At 39.0% G+C, this 17,952-nt stretch overlaps 2 long non-coding RNA genes across 2 annotated transcripts; one reads left to right on the top strand and one right to left on the bottom strand.

The window, feature by feature from the left end:
• Positions 1–8,626: 8,626 nt before the first annotated feature.
• LOC148931722 (uncharacterized) lies at positions 8,627–10,529 on the bottom strand. The gene is made up of 2 exons (XR_016134924.1): positions 9,537–10,529; positions 8,627–8,846 (listed from the first exon to the last, which is right to left on the bottom strand). It is a non-coding gene; the product is annotated as an uncharacterized LOC148931722 (long non-coding RNA).
• Positions 8,856–11,606, top strand: LOC125202727 (uncharacterized). The gene is made up of 2 exons (XR_007173176.2): positions 8,856–9,327; positions 11,411–11,606. It is a non-coding gene; the product is annotated as an uncharacterized LOC125202727 (long non-coding RNA).
• Positions 11,607–17,952: the final 6,346 nt, after the last annotated feature.

Genomic DNA, 17,952 nt, shown 5'->3' with positions numbered 1-17,952 from the left:
CAGTCTTATCGAACACAAATTTGCAAAATTGGCACAAATGCAGAACGACTTTAGCTTACCAGACTTTTACCAGATGCAGAGACAAAATTTGTTCAAATCGGACTCGAATTCAAACATCAACACCAAATTCCACATTCACTGCCAACAGATCGAAGCCAAAAATTGACAATTCGGCATACCCGGAAGGTAGCACGAAAGAACCGGATAGAAAACAGTCTGACACCGGAATTGAAAAGAGTGCGACGCTGCCGAGTTTATACTTGCACACCAGCGACGACCCGATTTCACCTGCAACGGTTCACAAAACGCAAGTAATTAACGGCTTCAGAGGGCAAATTGGGCACAATACGCTTCCTTTCAGCGCATTCGGCGGAAGCCGAAAACTAATACCACTCCTCACCTTGACAGAGTTAACACACTTGTGCTGATTGTAGTATGTATAAGCCTGAAACCCGGCTGCTTTATTCCGGGTCGGCCGTTTGGTGTTCGGCGAACCAAACGGTGGAATAGGCGTGTAAGATTTGGGTTTCACGGCATTTTCGGGCTACCAGACGAGCCCTAAACATGTAGAAGTTACAAGTACATTATTCTCTTGTCAAGTTGTTTTTCTCTCACTTTTCAGTGTCAGTTATGTTTGTTAGAGTACTTTATTTTTCTAGAATTATGTTCAGAGCATTATATGTACAGGTGATGGTTTGGATATTAATTATGCACAAAAGACTATACGTTATAAGTGTTGAATTCCACAATTTAGTTGCTAAGAGATTAGAGTTATGTAGTACTAAATGTGAAGGTCACAACTTCAAACCTTCATGGATACAATTTCATGTTTTTGAAGATAAGGGTACTCTGAATGGAGCTAATTGGCCCAACCTATTTGACAACATCATCATATACTCGGGCTCCTGCTTCTCTCTAACTTTCTCTCTCTAGCAACTCCCGTCGACGGAAATCTTGGGGGTACAGATGGGACGCCGATCACCTTCACGGCGACGGACGCATCGGGGAAGAAGATAGCAGGTGGCAAGAGAGAAACCGAGAGGAGCATCGGAGGAAGACTAAAAATGAGGAAAGCCTGTCCAAGACCAGTCATGAAAGGAGATGGTAAGAAGAGGTTTAATCTTACTCCTTCACCTAAGGTTAAGCCGGTGTTCAAGCGTACAATAGTCTGCGACAAATCTGTCGGAGGAAATTCCAAGGAGATAGTGCAGCTGGAGAGAATGAAAAAGAGGCTGATAATAAATCGCACAAAGAAGATGATCAAGGGAGCGAGAAGGCCTGTTCCGTTGAGGCAGAGATGGTGAATACCCAGCAAGGGGGGTCGGAGACAGAAATTGCGCCGGTGGAAAGCCCGAATACTCTATAGACCCCAGCTGGGGACCCTTCGATCCAAATAGAACCTGCAGCTGGGAATATAGCATCGCCGGAGACTGTGGTGTCGCAACCGGAAATTGCAGAATCGAACGTTGGAGGGGACAGCCTACATCCATCAATGGACAGCCATACGGTACAAGACACGCAAGCTATCTTTTTGGCGGGTTCTGAAGTTGAATTCCAAAATGGGAAAGAGTGGGAAGAAGGTACCAAAAGTGGGATTCAAACGAAGTCAAACCTAGACTCTAGCTGGTCAACATCCACCTTGCCGTTTGTCTCTTGTCATGAAAATGACACACAGCTAGACAAAATAACAGCTCAGCCTCTACTTTGCCTTTCCCCTAACCTGTTGAATAGTCAAACTCCAATCTTGGAGGATGTAGAAATGCACGTGGCAGCCATGTCGGATACCAACACCCTGTTTGACGAGAATTTTCCACCCCTCTCTCATGGAACAACGAGGTCCTATTGCTGCGAAGTTTGAAGGGATGCGTCACAAAGAAAATGCTTGGAGTCGCCATCCAGCCTCGGCAGGTAACCAGAATATCCCAAAGAGCCTTATTGGCGGTCCAAACGCAGCGGTGCCTAGGAGACAGGAGGCACCCGCTCACTCAATTAAAATGAACGCCTCTGCTCCAAACAACACCAACCAACCATCGATGGCTAATAGAGTGGTGGAGGGTGTTGCTGCATCCAAAAACAACGAGCCTTTCGTTCTTCAACCCGACAAGATCAAGAAGATTGGCTGCGTGGGGCTAAGGGAGGGTCGACCGTCACTCTACTTCTTGGGAGAAGACACACACTTTCTTGCAGAAAAGATGGGTCACGCGGTTGTTGGTAAGTTCTCACATTCGATTCCATCCACTAACCAAGTTGAGAAAATGCTAGGTAATATCAAGTTCACCAAGGGCTTCAAGTGGAACTACATCAATGCTAAACATCTCATCATTCAATTTGACGATATCGAGGACTATGCAAAGATGCTGAATGGACCCAGCGGCACCCCGGTTTGGTATGCTGATCACCATCAAATGAGGGTGTTCAAATGGACGCCGGACTTCGACTCATTCTTCGAAACACCAATCAATGTAGTCTGGTGCAACGTGATTGCTGTTCCTATTCATATTTTTGAGGTGTCAGCTCTATATGCAATCGGCAGCTTACTCGGCAACCCCATTCAGCTAGATCATGACACGGCAAACAGAAAACGGCTTTCATTCGCACGCATTTGTGTCGAAATAGATATATCAAAACCACCTACGGAGGAGATAGTTCTTGACATTCTTGGGAAGAGACGATTCTAAAAGTAAAGTGGGAAAAGATCCCAACTTATTGTAAGGAGTGTAAACAGGTCGGCCATGCTAGTAGAAACTGTCATGCCTTTGGGAAGAAAGATAATCCGGCAGAAAACTTCCCCAACCCGGCCTATAACTGGCGGCAATGGAACTACCGAGCTAAACAACTGAACAGCATAGAGGGAGGGGCTAAATCACAACCCCACGAGCACAGGAGAGAATCTGACTTTGAGAGGGAGAAAACGAAGCAACATGAGCTACAAATGAGAAATGAGGAGGCCTATAATTATGAGAAAGATCTGGACAACTCTGGCCGTCCGAAGTCTCCAACAATCGCGGACTTCATCAATGAGGATGGTTTTATCAAGCAAGGACGCCGAGGGAAGAAGGACAAGCAAGGCAATAACATAAATGATCAGTTATCGAGATCAAACTCGATGGATAATGTGGAGCTCGGAGTCAGGGCCTCCTCTTTCATGGCAAGATTTCCAAAACAGAGGAGTTCGGAGGGCCGACCACAACAAGACCAGGGCTCTTGGTCTCTACAACGATTTGAAAAACCTAACTACTTTCGACAACTAGAGGAAGGGGTGTTCGTGGAAGATCTGATCGGCGAAGATCATGAGATGGAGGAAAGGCCTGGCCCTCGGGAGAATGGTGAAAGCTCCACAGATCCGCTGATAGACTCTACATCATGGCCAAGAAAGATGTTGAGATGAATGGGAGCAAACAATCAGAGGGGGCCTCCGCCTCATACCCGAGATAGTTTCCTCATGACGTGCAATATTTTGGTTTGGAATGCGCGGGGCTTGGCTAATGCCAAAACCCAGAGCGTACTCAATCATTTAATTATAACATACAAATTATCGTTTGTAGCTATTATTGAGCCTCTAACTCTCCCTCGGCCGGAAATCTGCAGGCTAGTTAAATTGGACTTCAAGGGTGGCAACATCATTTAATTATAACATACAAATTATCGTTTGTAGCTATTATTGAGCCTCTAACTCTCCCTCGGCCGGAAATCTGCAGGCTAGTTAAATTGGACTTCAAGGGTGGCAACATCACAAATAAAATTTGGCTCTTTGCTGAACGGGACTGGAAAGTGGAGTCAGGATTCGGAGCAGGTGCTCCACGTTCAAATATCATCATGTGCCCTCAAAAATCCCTTCTACGTTTCGGTTGTGCATGGTAAATGGTCACGATGAGATAGAATGCCTTTGTGGAACTCGCTTAGGGAGATTGCGGAGAACATAGGAGTTCTGTGGGCAGTAGATGGTGACTTCAACATCTATCTCAACGAACAAGAACGATGTGGAGGTGCCTTGGAAGGAGCAAGGGGAAAAACTTGCGAAATGTTAGATTTTGCATAAGTTATCACAGACTGCCACCTTATCGACCCTAGTTTTGATGGTCCTCTGTTTACTTGGGCACGAGGGGATCTCTTCGAAAGACTTGATCGGATTCTGATTAATGAGGGGTGGGGAACCAATTTTGCATTAACACGAGTTACAGTTCTTCCAAGAGTGGTGTCGGACCATGGTCCCTTACTTCTACGATGCATGGAATCGGAAAACAGAGCACATTCCCCGTTTCATTTTCAAGCAATGTGGACCAGACATCACCTTTTCCTTGAGGAGGTCAGAAAGTTATGGAACATCGATACTGGATGGCAGGGTATGAGGAACCTTCAAATCAAACTTGACTCGGCTAAAAAGGGGTTGAAGCGGTGGAATAAAGAGGTATTTTGTTACATCTTTGTGCGTCTAAAGATGGCCGAAAGTGAGGCAAAAGAAGCCCAACAAACTTATATGAAGCCTGCCCTTCGGTAGAAAACATAGAGCTACACCATAAAAAAACAGCAGAGTACCTTCTCAGTCTTTGAATGGAAGAGGACTTCTGGAGGCAAAAAGCTGTTATCCGATGGGTGGTCGAGGGAGAACGGAATACAAAATTTTTTCAAGGATGGGTGCGACAAAGAAGAGTGAGATCCCATATCCATGAAATCCAAGATGGTGATCGAAATATTTTAAATGAAGATGAAATTCGGCTGTCTGCAACAGCTTTTTATCAAAACCTCCTCACATCTGATACTTCAATGCTTGGAGAACCTAGCCTGGAAATTTTACAACAACTTCCCGATGGCCTAGATGTGGAGGCCATGAGTGACACACCACTGGGGGATGAAGTGAAACGGGTGGTGTTCGGCATTTCTGCAGATAGCACCCCAGGTCCAGATGGCTTTCATCTCTCTTCTTCCAAGTTTGTTGGGAAATTGTGGGGGAAGACGTTATCGCAGCTGTTGGGGATTTCTTTGCAGGAGCATTCATGCCAAGAAGCTTTACAGCTACCAATGATTGTTCTCCTCCCGAAAAAGGAGAACCCAAAATCCTGGTCAGATTATCGGCCTATCAGCCTGTGTAATGTGACAAACAAAATCATTTCCAGGATTATCTCGGAAAGACTCGCCCCCTTCTTACCTTTGCTCACCGTCCCAAATCAGAGCGGGTTTGTTAAGGGGAGGTTACTCAGTGATAATGTCCTTCTTGTGCAGGAGATGATCCGAGATCTAGCGAAATGTTCTCCCACCCCCAACGTGGCGATTAAACTTGACATGGCCAAAGCTTACGATCGTGTCCAATGGCCTTTCGTGATGAAAGTGTTGAGGCAAATGGGCTTTACACACAAGTGGTTGAACCTGGTGGAGAGGTGCATTAACTCATGTTGGTTCTCGGTTCTTATCAATGGTACAGCCGCGGGGTTCTTTAAATACACTAGAGGTCTCCGTCAAGGTGATCCCTTTCTCCTACTTTGTTCATCATTGCAGCAGATTACTTATCAAGGAGCCTGGACAAACTTATTCTTGGTCGGAAAGAGATGAGGTTTACTAAGACGCTGAAGGGGCTTCAAGTTTCGCATCTCGCTTATGCTGATGACATCATTGTTTTCACGCAAGCGAGACAAGAATCTCTGCATGAACTGGTCGAATGCCTGAGATAATTATGCGAGTGCCTCGGTACAGAAAATCAACATGGAAAAGAGCCATTTTTTTATGGCCGAGAAGCATGGGAGCTGGGCGCCGCAAGTCGAAGCGGTTGGTGGGTTCCAACAAGGCGAGTTTCCTTTCACCTATCTCGGTGTCCCGATATTCAAACGTAGGAAGAAAACAGACATGTTCATGTTTATAAGGGAAAAGATCTCCGCCCATATACACTCCTGGTCACACAAGTTCCTGTCATTTGGTGGGAGATTGACCCTCATTAAAAGTACTCTCGGTGCCATCCCGCTCCATGTGTTACAAGTACTCGAGCCTACAAAAGAAGCAATGGAACAAATGGAGAGCCTCTTTGCTAGGTACTTTTGGGGAACAACACATGAATAGGGGTGGGTCGATACGATATATCGTTTCGAAAACGTCGTATCGTGTATCGTATCGAAAATATCGATATGAAAGAATTTCATATCGTTATCGTATCGAAATTCGATATATCAAACTTTCGATATAAAAAAATTTCATATCGTTATCGTATCGATATTTCGATATATCGTTAAATATCGATATATATCGATATATATCGAAAATATAATATCGATATATATCGAAAATATCGATATATCGAAAATTTTCAATATATATCGTATTTCCGATATAAAAAAATATATCGTGATATAAGGAAATTCATATCGTTATCGTATCGAAAGTTTTCGATACGATATCGTATCGTATCGAAAATTACGATATATCGAAAATTCGATAATTTTTCGATATTTTTCAATACGATACGAGCGATATATCATTTTTTCGGTATTTTTCCCCAGTCCTACACATGATAGGAAGGCCACGCACTGAATTAGTTGGGATCAAGCTTGCCACCCGGTTGAGGAAGGGGGGCTAGGGATCCGGAGGCTCGACGAAATGGTGGAGGTATTTGGAATGAAGCTTTGGGTGAGATTCCGAGAACAAAGCTCACTCTGGGCGAAATTTATGCTACAAAAATACTGCAGAAACGTTGCGCCATCTAAAGCTCCTTTCGCCGGAAAACAAAGTCTCATCTGGAAAAGGATGGCGAAGGCAGGGAGTGCAATTCATAACTCTATCCACTGGGCACTTGGAGATGGTGAAATTCATTTCTGGGAGGACATCTGGTGGGGAGACAAACCCATGAGCGAGATATATAACCCAAGGAAGGTATCACGTCAAAAGAGAGTCAAGGACTTATGGATCAATGGGACTTGGAACGAGCCATTGGTCCAAAGTGTTTTAGTTCCAATGGGGGTTCCGAGGGAGGTTATTGAAAAAATCATCAATATCCCCATTGGTTCGGGGGGAAAGACACTCTTCGGTGGACTCGCTCATCACACGGCAACTTCTCAACAAGCTCCGCATGAGAATTGTGCAGACACTGGCAGCCGGATATGATGGTATTTAATCTGATTTGGAGCGACTGTATTCTTCCTTCCATATCCATCTTCATCTGGAGACTTCTTGCCATTAGAATTCCGGTTGATGCTAAACTTCAATGGAGAAAAATTAGTCTTGCCTCGAAATGTAGATGTTGTAGATCCCCGAATGTCGAAACGAGAGAGCACTTGTTTTTGAATGGTGAGGTAGCGGCTGAAGTCTGGGGGAAGGTCGCTGCCTGGTTTCCAAACATGCCAATCTGGAATAATAATGTTGCAGACCTGGAGACAAGAATCAGATTCTGGCACCGTCGTCTGTGCCAAACAACTAGTCCACACGCTAGCTCCATCATCCCCTGCTTGGTGCTCTGGTGGTTTTTATGGTCGCAGCGAAATGAACTAATCCACAGGGGATCTTTGTTCTCGGAAGATACGGTTCTGGGCAGGGTTGCACAGTATCTTCAGCAACTAATCACAACCGGTAAAATGAACAAGGAACATTGGAGTGGCTGTGACATTCCGGAGCTTCTGAATATATCTTCTTGGGGAGTAAAGCCACGCAAACTGGTCATATTGGTTAGATGGATCCCACCGAACATTGACTGGGTTAAACTAAACTCCAATGGAAAATGGAACTTAGTGGGGATGGGAGCATTTGGCATCCTCCGGGATACACGAGGTAATATGATCCGAGGGTACACAACGAAAATCTCTGCAGGATCTCCTATTGATGCGAAGTTGCAAGCTTTGTCGCTCGGGCTTGACCTCATTCGTGGAGGAGAACTGAGGCTATGGATTAAAATCGGATCAGTTGAAATTGTGGCATTGCTGCGAAACAACAAATATGGTGCTGCGAGTACGTGACATCGGATTACGAAGATCCCAAACAAATTGAAGAACTTCACGGTCAAGATTTCTCATAGTCCAAACGTGGGCAACAAAGTGGCAATCTGGCTGGCACAGCAAGGATGCAAGGAAACAAGCCTTATAGGGTTCGACCACATCACAACCCCGGCTATGGTCAAGGCGATGGTGAGAATGGAACAGTTTGGAATCCCAAATTTCCAATTTCTTGATAGATAATGACCTCTTTCCTGGTTTTTGTTCGCACTAATTGTAAGCCTAGGAAGAGAGTAGATTGGTGTCCTTCCAAATATTGAGAGGTGGACCCCACGATACTCTCTTGTTTTCTCCGTCGAGCATGTCACTTTTGGACATGGCTTGGACTGTATGCAAGTATCTCATATCAGAAGGAGTAGATATGAGAAAGATTCAAAAGGAGAAGATCGAGAAATTTGATTGGATATATGAAGAGAAATTTGGCCGAAGGGCGCAATAGTTAAGTGATTGGTCGGTTTTCATCAATAAGTTGTTAGGGAAACACCACGGACATGAGAAGGCTACACGAGAATTGGATATAAGGTGAACGAGCAATGGAGAACGGTTTAAAGGACGTAATCAAATTTCGGGACGAAATTTTTGTTAAGGTGGATAGAATGTAACACCCCGAGTGTTCATGCACTAGTTTTGTAGTATAAAAAAAAATTTGGACGAAGAGACGATTGGAATTAAAGTGCAATAATCAGATAGAATGTTCTACACCCATTTATACACAAGAAAGGAACTTGCTACATCTTAGCTATTCTACAAGCCAAAGTCTACAAGTTTGACTCTAGCTAAAAGTGGTAATGGAACCAAAGAAAGCTTGAAGCATGAGTCATCTTCTCTTCCCTTCTCGATTTTGGGACAACCACAAAATGCCAAGTTCCACCTTGCAACCTGCCAAGATACACCAAAATGGTTAGGAAGAGATCCCCAAGCAAAGTGATGACAAGTTAAAAAACCATTAGGAGATCAGCTGAGATACACTCTCCAGGAAGTGAGATCAGCCAAGGACATGTCTCCCAAGAATTTCACCAATTTGGCAAAAAAAGGCTTTTTAGCTCAACTCAAAAAGAGAGGTGAATTGCTAGCTCAAAATAGAAATTGAATCTCTCCAATGCCTTACACCAATTTAATAGCGAAGCTTTAAACGCAAAACCATAAAGGAGAGAGAATGTTTAACTCAAATTATCCACAAAATGCCAAAAGTGAAGGCCTATATAAGAAGCTGCCGTCCCCTCCATCCTCCACACATTTCAACACTAAAATTTAACATATCAAGGAGTGCAGCAAGGAGGGGGAGGAAGAGGAGCAAGGAGCGACGGCAGTGGCAGCGCGAGAGTGCAGCCCGGTAAACCGGAGGAATCACCAAAGCAAGGTAAAACACTAGCACACCCTCTGCCTTTGTTTTAGACATCATGCTAGGCTCAAGAACATAGAATTATGGCAATAGAAACCTCATAACAGTAGCAAAACCATGTCAAGCCTCACCACTTTGATCAAATACAAGAATTTAAATCTCACAAAGCTAATGCCCAAAGAGGAACTCAACATAATGAACTAGATGATGGGAGTTAGAGGCTTAGCTTAGTGCGTAGATGATTTCCGGGGATGACGGGGTGAGGACGGAGCTCCGGAGCGGCGGCTGGTGCCGGCGCCGCCAAGCGAAGATAGAGAGAGGGGCGATGGTGTCGCTGAGCTCGATAGAGAGAGGGAGCTCAGAGCCGACGGGTGGCTACTGGCGAATTCAGCCGAGAGAGAAATAGAGAGAGCTCGACGGAGAAGATGACCGGCGGATTTCTGGCAGCGAGCACAGTGAGAAAGAGAGAGGGGAATGGAGGAGCGCCGGCGGTGCAAGGGCGCTGTCCAGAGGGAATTCCCGGCGGAGACGAGCGTTTCGCCGAAGGAGGCGGAGAAAGAGGCGTGAGGGAGAAGAAGGGAGGCGCTGCTGCTTCTTCAATTTCAATTAGGATTTTCAGATTTGGGGAAATAAGAGAGATGTGCAGATGAGAAATAAGAAAGGAGTGAAAGATGAGGAGAGATTTTGGATTTCTCAGAGGTAGGTTTCTGAATGTGAAATTGGAGAAGAAAGAGTAGAGATAGAAGAGAGAATATTGCGATGGCAGCTGGAGAAAGAAGTTGTAAATCTCTAAATTGGAGAAGAAGGCGTGTGGGTTGGAAATGAGTTATGGAGTCCATTTAGATGATTGGGCCACTTACTAATTTCTCAAGTTGGGCCTTTATTTTAATTGCTTGGTGTAGGTTCGGCCAATAAGTTACTGGAGAGACCATATTAAGTGAAGTTGGGCTGCTTTGGTTGGGCCCAAAGTAAATTAAAGAGGCAGAAGCGCAGTTGTACCGGATGGAAATAAATTTATAAAAGAGTGGTGCAGTAAAGTAATTTGGTTTTGAGCCGGAATTCTAATTAAGTTCTTGGGCCATGATTAATTAGGGGCATGCATTCTAATTAGAAGTTTAAGAATTTTCTTAAGTCTTGTTAGTAAGTTGTGTTGTTTTTAAAAAGGTTATCTCCGCGAGTTAAGGTTGGAGTCAGGAAAAAAATTCAAGTTAAGGAGCTTTAAGTGAACGAAGTGGGCTTTCGAACTAAAATATTTTTAGGCAGCTTTCAGTTTAAAGTATGTTTACAGTTTTTATGAAAAGTATTTGGTGCGCTTTCTATTTAAGATGTGATATTAAGTGCGAGTTTGCTATTTAATGTGCAAGAGTGCTATTTGCATAAAGTGAAAGTGATGTTATTTATGTTATGTGACAGTGTGTGTTACTTAACGAGTGCTTATGAACTGTTAGCCTTTGTCGATATTTGTGTTCGGCTTTGACCAATAGAAATGAGTTGGTTCGAAATATGTTTAAGAGGGAAAAGAAGTTTTGAAAGTTATGTGTTCGGCTTTAACCGATAGAAATGAGTTTTGTTCCAAATATGTTTACGAGGAAAATGAAGTTTTGAAAGTTATGTGTTCAACTTTTGATAAAAGAAAAATGAGTTTATGTTTCAAAAAGGTTTTATGAGAAAATTAAAGTTGCGAAGGTTATGCCAAGCCATGTTTTGTTTTGAACTTTGCCTATCTGATTGACTAGCAAGGACGATGTCGCTACTAGACCAGGAGTTTCAGTTTTGTGAATTCGGGTTTGTAAGTGGGATGAGCCCATACATTCTGGTTCACCAGGAGTTTCGTGAATTCTGTTCACTAGGAGTTAGTGGGCTTGTGTTCCCAAGGAGTTAGTCAGATATGGCATATGTACCAGGAAAATAGATCGACAGATCGCTTTTGATAATGATAAGTTTTAGTCGAAAATGTTTTAGTGTTCTCGGATCTTTTAAATAAAACCCGAGTTCACTCAAATGCGGCTTGACAAAATCAGTTCCTAGTAAAATATATTTCGGCACGTGTCCACTGAGTACACCAAGTACTCAGCCCTGCATATGTTTTAAAAATGTGCAGGTTGAGCAGTGATGACGGCGGGCGGTGTTGAGCATAGACGATGAAGATCCTTCAATAGAATAGTACTTGGATGCGTCGTGTCTCCATACACGATGTCATCTGCTCTTGACTCTTCCGCTGCAATGTAAAAGTCGAGATTTCATTCTCTTGTACCATGCACTCTGATTTTTATATATTCCAAGTTATTTCAGTTCAAGTTCAGTTGTGCCATAGTATTCCCCTTTCTTCCCCGCTTCTTTCATCCTCCCCTAGTCGCGATCAACCGGGCTTTGTATCCTTAAAAAGTGCGATCGTGACATGGTTTGACTCACACTACTCTCTGAATGTTATTTTTAGTTAATGCATTCATCTCCATCTTTATTGCATCTATATAGTGATTTGACTTCAAAACATGTCCTAATGCTTGTAGAATTTTTTCTCATTCATAAAGAGCATGTATGCTTGATCACATTCCATGTGAAAGGCTTAAACCAAGTTATCATTTCAAATGCAATACTCCCTCCATTCCCTCATATATAGTTGAGAAAAAATTTCATCACAGAGTTTAAAAAATGAATATTGAGTGTGTGGGTTTTGATCTATGCAAAACCATTTTTAATACAAAAATGCAGAACCAATCATACAGAGGTCATTTTTAGGTCATCGTAAGCTTATTTTTACGTCATTATAACAAGGATGACATAAAAAGAACTTAACATGACCTCAACCCCGCTTTTTATAACATGACCTAAAACTGCTCTATAATGACCTTTCGTGTTTTTGTTTAATTATTGACCATTAGATTGTCAAATCTCATGGTCAGGATTTGGTCTGAATTTTGTATTGAGATCAATTTTTGTATTGATCATTTTCCTTGAGTGTGTTAAATAAATAGATAAAAAAGTAAGAAAGAGAAAAAGGTGGAGAGAATAAAGTAAAAAGTGAATAAAATAGAGAGAATAAAATAAGAGAGAGTAAAGTAAGAAAGATGCCATATATGGAAATGACTCAACTATGAGAGAGACTTCTCAAAATGAAAAAATGATTTAAACTATGAGGGAACAAATGGAGTATTATTTCTTAAAAGTTAGGTTTAAATAATGAAAGGTTGTAATGACTGAGTTTTTTCAAGTTTTTCCTTGAGCCTATAAATATGTGTATGCTTTGCAAGAGAGAAACACACAACATTCGTATTTCTACATTTAGCAACGCTTGCCCCTCAAAGTTTATAATAGTTTGGATCATACACATTCACTACTTAGTTTCTTTAATTGCACTGTGTGCTCAATTCTTGAAATTCTATCAAGTTAACCAATGCCCAGTAAATTTGAGATGCTACTATAAATTTTACCTAAAATTTGGTATTTTCCACGAACTTTAAAATTGGTATATAATATCACAAACTTTGCACTTTGTTTGATATTTCCCATGGCATATATATTACTATATTTGACTAACGTATGAGACTTTTTTTTATCATACTTGACACAATTAAATTAACGTGGTTTTCAACGTGAGATCCTACATGTTATGTCCTTAAAAGTGCTTTAAAATATCATAAAACGTATCACGGTTGTCTACGTAAAATAAGATTTTGATGAAAATATCTTATTTGAGCGAGTTTGGGAAATACCAAACAAAATGCAAAGTTTGTGATACTATAGACGAATTTCAAATTTATGGGAAATACTAAATTTTAGGCAAAGTTCATGATTTTAAAGATCAATATCCCATAAAAATAGGGTGCCTTTTTTTATCATCAGTGAAAATATGTCAATATGAGTGATCATCAGTCAAGGTGTAATTTGTCATATGTAAAGAGGATTTCCTTTCCCTAACTTAACCCAAACTATTGCATATAGTCTAAAACACCCTTGTAGGGTTTGGAGATTCTAGTTTTGAAAAAAAAAACTAAACAAGGGCTTCTTGGGTAACTAATACCATAAGTTTAGGAACTAATAATGCAATTTTTTTTCCAAAGGATAGCGTGTGTGCTAATGGCGGATCTAGGAATTAATTACGAATTAATCACCATGGGCAGTGATCGAGCAAAAATTTAATCCTTGAGGGCCCAATTACTGTTAAAATTTGTTGAGTTGTTTTAGTGTCAACGACGAAGAAACAACTCTAACATATTAGAGAGCTGCACGCAAGAGATGGATACTGGGATAAAATTTAGAGACATCAAATAATGATAATTTTTAATGCAGTTAAAGATGTTAATTTATTTTTTTAAATATACCATTAATGTTTAAAAATCGTCCTCATTCTTGGTGTTTCAACTAAAATTAATTTATCCTCAATTTAGGGATGGTTTCTTTTGCGTCCTACTCTCTCCGTCCGGGAATAAGAGTCTTATTTCTTTCCGACACGGGTTTTAAGAAATGCTAAGAGAAGTGGGTGAAAGAAAGTTAATGAAATATACATGAGTCTCACTTGTATATATTAGTTTTAAATGATATGAGAGTGGAATGAAGTGGTAAATGTGGGGCCTTTTTAAATTTATGATAATTATAAACTGAGACTCATATTCGCGGACGGACTGAAGTAGAAAAAATGAGACTCCTATTCACGGACAGAGGAAGTATAAATTATGTTCATTTTTCAAAATTTCTAACAAAATAATTTGTCTCAATTTTGGTTTCATTATAAAAAATATTATCTCGCCTCGCTGTAGTTGAGTTATACCATAGTTGAGTCATTTCGTTTTTAGAAATTAACATACACATCTTTATTACTTTATTCCCTCTTTATCTCTATACTTTATATTCTCTCAACTTAACTCATTTAACACAATTTTTTGCATCATATGCTAAAACAATGACTCTAAAAGATAAAAGAATACATCTTTTAACTGATAGTAGTACTCAGTCTGTCCCTAAAAAATATGAACATGTAGTTCGACATGGGGTTTAATACTCCCTCCGTTCCAAGATAAGTGACTTGTATTCCTTTTTGGGGTGTCCCACTATAAGTGATCTATTTCCATTTTTAGCAAAAAGTCATCTCTCTTACTTTATTCTCTACATACTTTATTCTCTTTTCTCTCATCTACTTTTCCATCTCTCATACTTTACTCTCTCCACTTTAACTTATTTAAATACCATTCCTTAAATCCCATGCCCAAAAGAAGTATGTCACTTATCTTGGGACGGAGGGAGTATATAATTGGTTAAGTAAGACGGAGAGTGATAAAGGGTAGTGTAAGTAGTGTTAGTGGAGAGTGAGCTCCGCATCATTAGTAGTATAATGTAAGAACATCTCCATGTATACTAAATTCAAACCCATTTTTTTGGGTAAATGTTACATCCAGTATGATTTTACTCCAATCATTTACACTAAACTCAAACTTAAAATAATATTCTCTATATTATGTCTGTTTTACTCAAAAAATTTGAAAATATTTTGGTTTTGGTTTAGTGTAAACCTAAAAATAGGTAGTTCATCCGTCCCAACTAAATTTGAGTGGTATTCCATTTTTGGATGTCCCAATTAAGTTGAGTCATTTCCTTTTTTGACAAAAAAAAAAATCCAATCGCTCCTACTTTATTCTGTCACATACTTCACTCGTCTTTATTTTTTTTTTACTTTATTCCTCTCTTCTACTTTTCAATACAATTTTTTAATATTCGTGCCCAATAATTTTAATTCAACTTAGTTGGGACAGAGAGGGTATTATTTTTTACTCAAAAACCAAAATGGGTCGGATTGATTTTGGAGTATCATTAAAGCTAATTACCTATATCTCATATTAAGTTTTACTATTGGAGATGATTTAATTGTATAAGTTGTACTATTCCAAAATTAGAAAGTTTACACTTTCCAAGGTCTGACTAATTAATAAGGAGATAATTTATATTTTTTAGGAACGGAGGAAATAATTAAGGAGATAGTTTATACTTTTAAGGAATAGAGAAAATAGTTTATACTTTCCGGAGAGAATAGTATTTAATTTATATAATGCGCCATAGAAATAGTGTTCGATGATTCTTCCAACGACATTGAAATAAAGAAAAAGATTGTTAAGTGGATGCTATGTTTTTGAACCCCACATCATAAAGTTGTTTTTCCAATCTACATGACTAAATAATGTAAGTGTTATTATTTGAAAATGAAACTCACTGTGAGGAATAGTTTTAGAAGAAATTAAAACGTTTGCATCGTATATCTCTAATATATTAGTACTCCATTATGTTTCATTATTAATGCAACGTTTTATTAATATCATTTAAAATAATACATTTCCTAAAATATAAATCACATTATTTCTATTTTTCAATCTTTTACTTTATTTTTTCTTTACTTAACTTATTAAACAATACTTACTAAATAAAATCTTTGTTCAAAACCAAATATTTCATATTTATTTATTCATTTATTTATTTATTTATTTATTTTTATCAAATATTTCATATAGCGTGCTTTTGTTTCTTCTTGAAGTTTTTCTCGTTACTTATTCAAATGATTATCGTTACGTTCACATGTGAATATATGTTCACATTTCTTAAATTTGCCGCAATGTCTTTATACAGTTGATGTAAGGAAATTGATCTCCACAAAAATTAATCTCAATACAAAATCCAGACCAAATCCTCACCATTAGATTTTGCAATCTAATGATCAATAATTAAATAAAAACATGAAGAATTATTATAAAACAATTTTAGGTCATATTATAAAATTCGAGTTTGAAGTTATATTATGATCATTTTTATGTCATCCTTACTATAATGACCTAAAAATAAGCTACCCATGACCTACAAATGCCCTTTGTATACTTGGTTCTGTATTTTTGTATTAAGAATGAGTTTGCATAGATCAAAACCCGTTGATGTAATATATATATTTTGTGCATTTAACAAGTTAATGAAATATGGGAGCTTAATATTATTTCTGATCTTCATTCTAATGATTTTATGTGATGGATTGCAGTAAAATATCTATCTAGTTGATGCATTACTTTTGAGTACATATTTTAAAAAGAATAATATTAAAATTTATACGATGAGAGAATAAAATATGAATACCAAACATAGGAGGCATAAATAACATTATTCGAATTTACTAAATTTATAAAATCCGAACATTCTAAATTTAAAATCATAAATATTGAAAAGAGAGACAAGTTGGACCAGACAATAAAATATTGAGAATCCTGCAAGCTTCTCGCTTATCTTAATCCTTAAACTAGTACTAATTTATAAGGCCATGTTTTATTTGATTGAGGGAATACGATATTTATTGTTTTTTCGACCAGATCATCAATAAACTTAGAATGCATGACAATTGACATAACATGATTTGAATTTACTAAATTTATAAAATCCGAACATATAGATTTATAAATCATAAATATTGAAAAGAGACAAATTGGAGCAGACAATAAAATATTGAGAATCCTGCAAGCTTTATCACTTTGTCTAAAACTAGTCAAATACAGGCTACGTTTTATTTGATTGAGGGAAAACGATATGTTTTTTCGACCAGGTCATCGATAATATACTACTCTTCTAAAATTCTAGTTAGCCCTTGTTTAATTCATGGTTACGAATTCAATTTTACAATACAACAATTTTCTGAGATGCCTCGAAAATACAATCAATTTCATAACTGCATGACATAATAAATTACATACATATCATATGCGTGTTATCTAGACGTAGAAAAGTTATTTTTTGTTCTTGTTTTTTTCTTACTCTATTATGCAATTTAAATAATGACTAAAGTACAAAATTATTTTTTTGAATATTGTTATGCAATATTTTCGATTGGATCTAAGGATAATCGCCGCACATCACAAAAAAGTTGACAGCTTACCAAGTTTTGATCTTTACATACAAAACTTATCATTCTCTTGAGTTTGAGACAATCAGTTCGTTCTAACATCGATTAGGTGGCATGCACCATATACATAGTTTAGGATTAGATATATGATAGGGACCTAATATTCTATTTTATTCCGAAAGGGAGCTGATATTCTCTCCGTATATGTATTTAGTTTATTTATGTTTTAGTATTATTTAGTTATTATGATTTTATTTACTTTCCATAGTGGTTAGGATTTGATTTGCTTTTGATTTGTTTTCCTAGTTTATAGAGATCTTTTTGTACCACACATATTATAAATATGTGTGGAGTCTTTTATTATTATCAAGTAGAATGAAGAATTAAATTATTAATCTCGTTCTCTCCATCGGTTCTCCCTCTTGGAGAAACTGCCAATCTCCCCAAATCTCTACAAAGTCACGTTGTTTTCCTCTTCTTCAATATTTTCTCTTCCATAGGAATTAACCTCACGTTAATTCCTATCAAATTGGTGCTTTCATTAGGTTCTCATCCTCCTATTGATTTCTACCACCATGTCCGTCTTGCTGTCATACTCTCCTCCAGACTCTCCTCCTCGATTTTCTGGCGTTAACCCCGTGAGATGGATTTTGGATATTCAAGAATATTTTGATTATCACTTGTTTTCTGATGCTGACCGTCTATTTTTTGTGAGGTTGTTTTTTGACCATCCAGCATCCGAATGGCTCCACGAGTATCGACGCTCGAATCCTAATTGC

Source organism: Salvia hispanica, chromosome 2 (genome assembly GCF_029641045.1).
Source record: "Salvia hispanica isolate PSC_SH4W2 chromosome 2, Shi_PSC_v1, whole genome shotgun sequence".
Taxonomy (NCBI): Eukaryota; Viridiplantae; Streptophyta; class Magnoliopsida; order Lamiales; family Lamiaceae; genus Salvia; species Salvia hispanica.
This window is presented reverse-complemented; position numbering and strand designations above follow the sequence as displayed.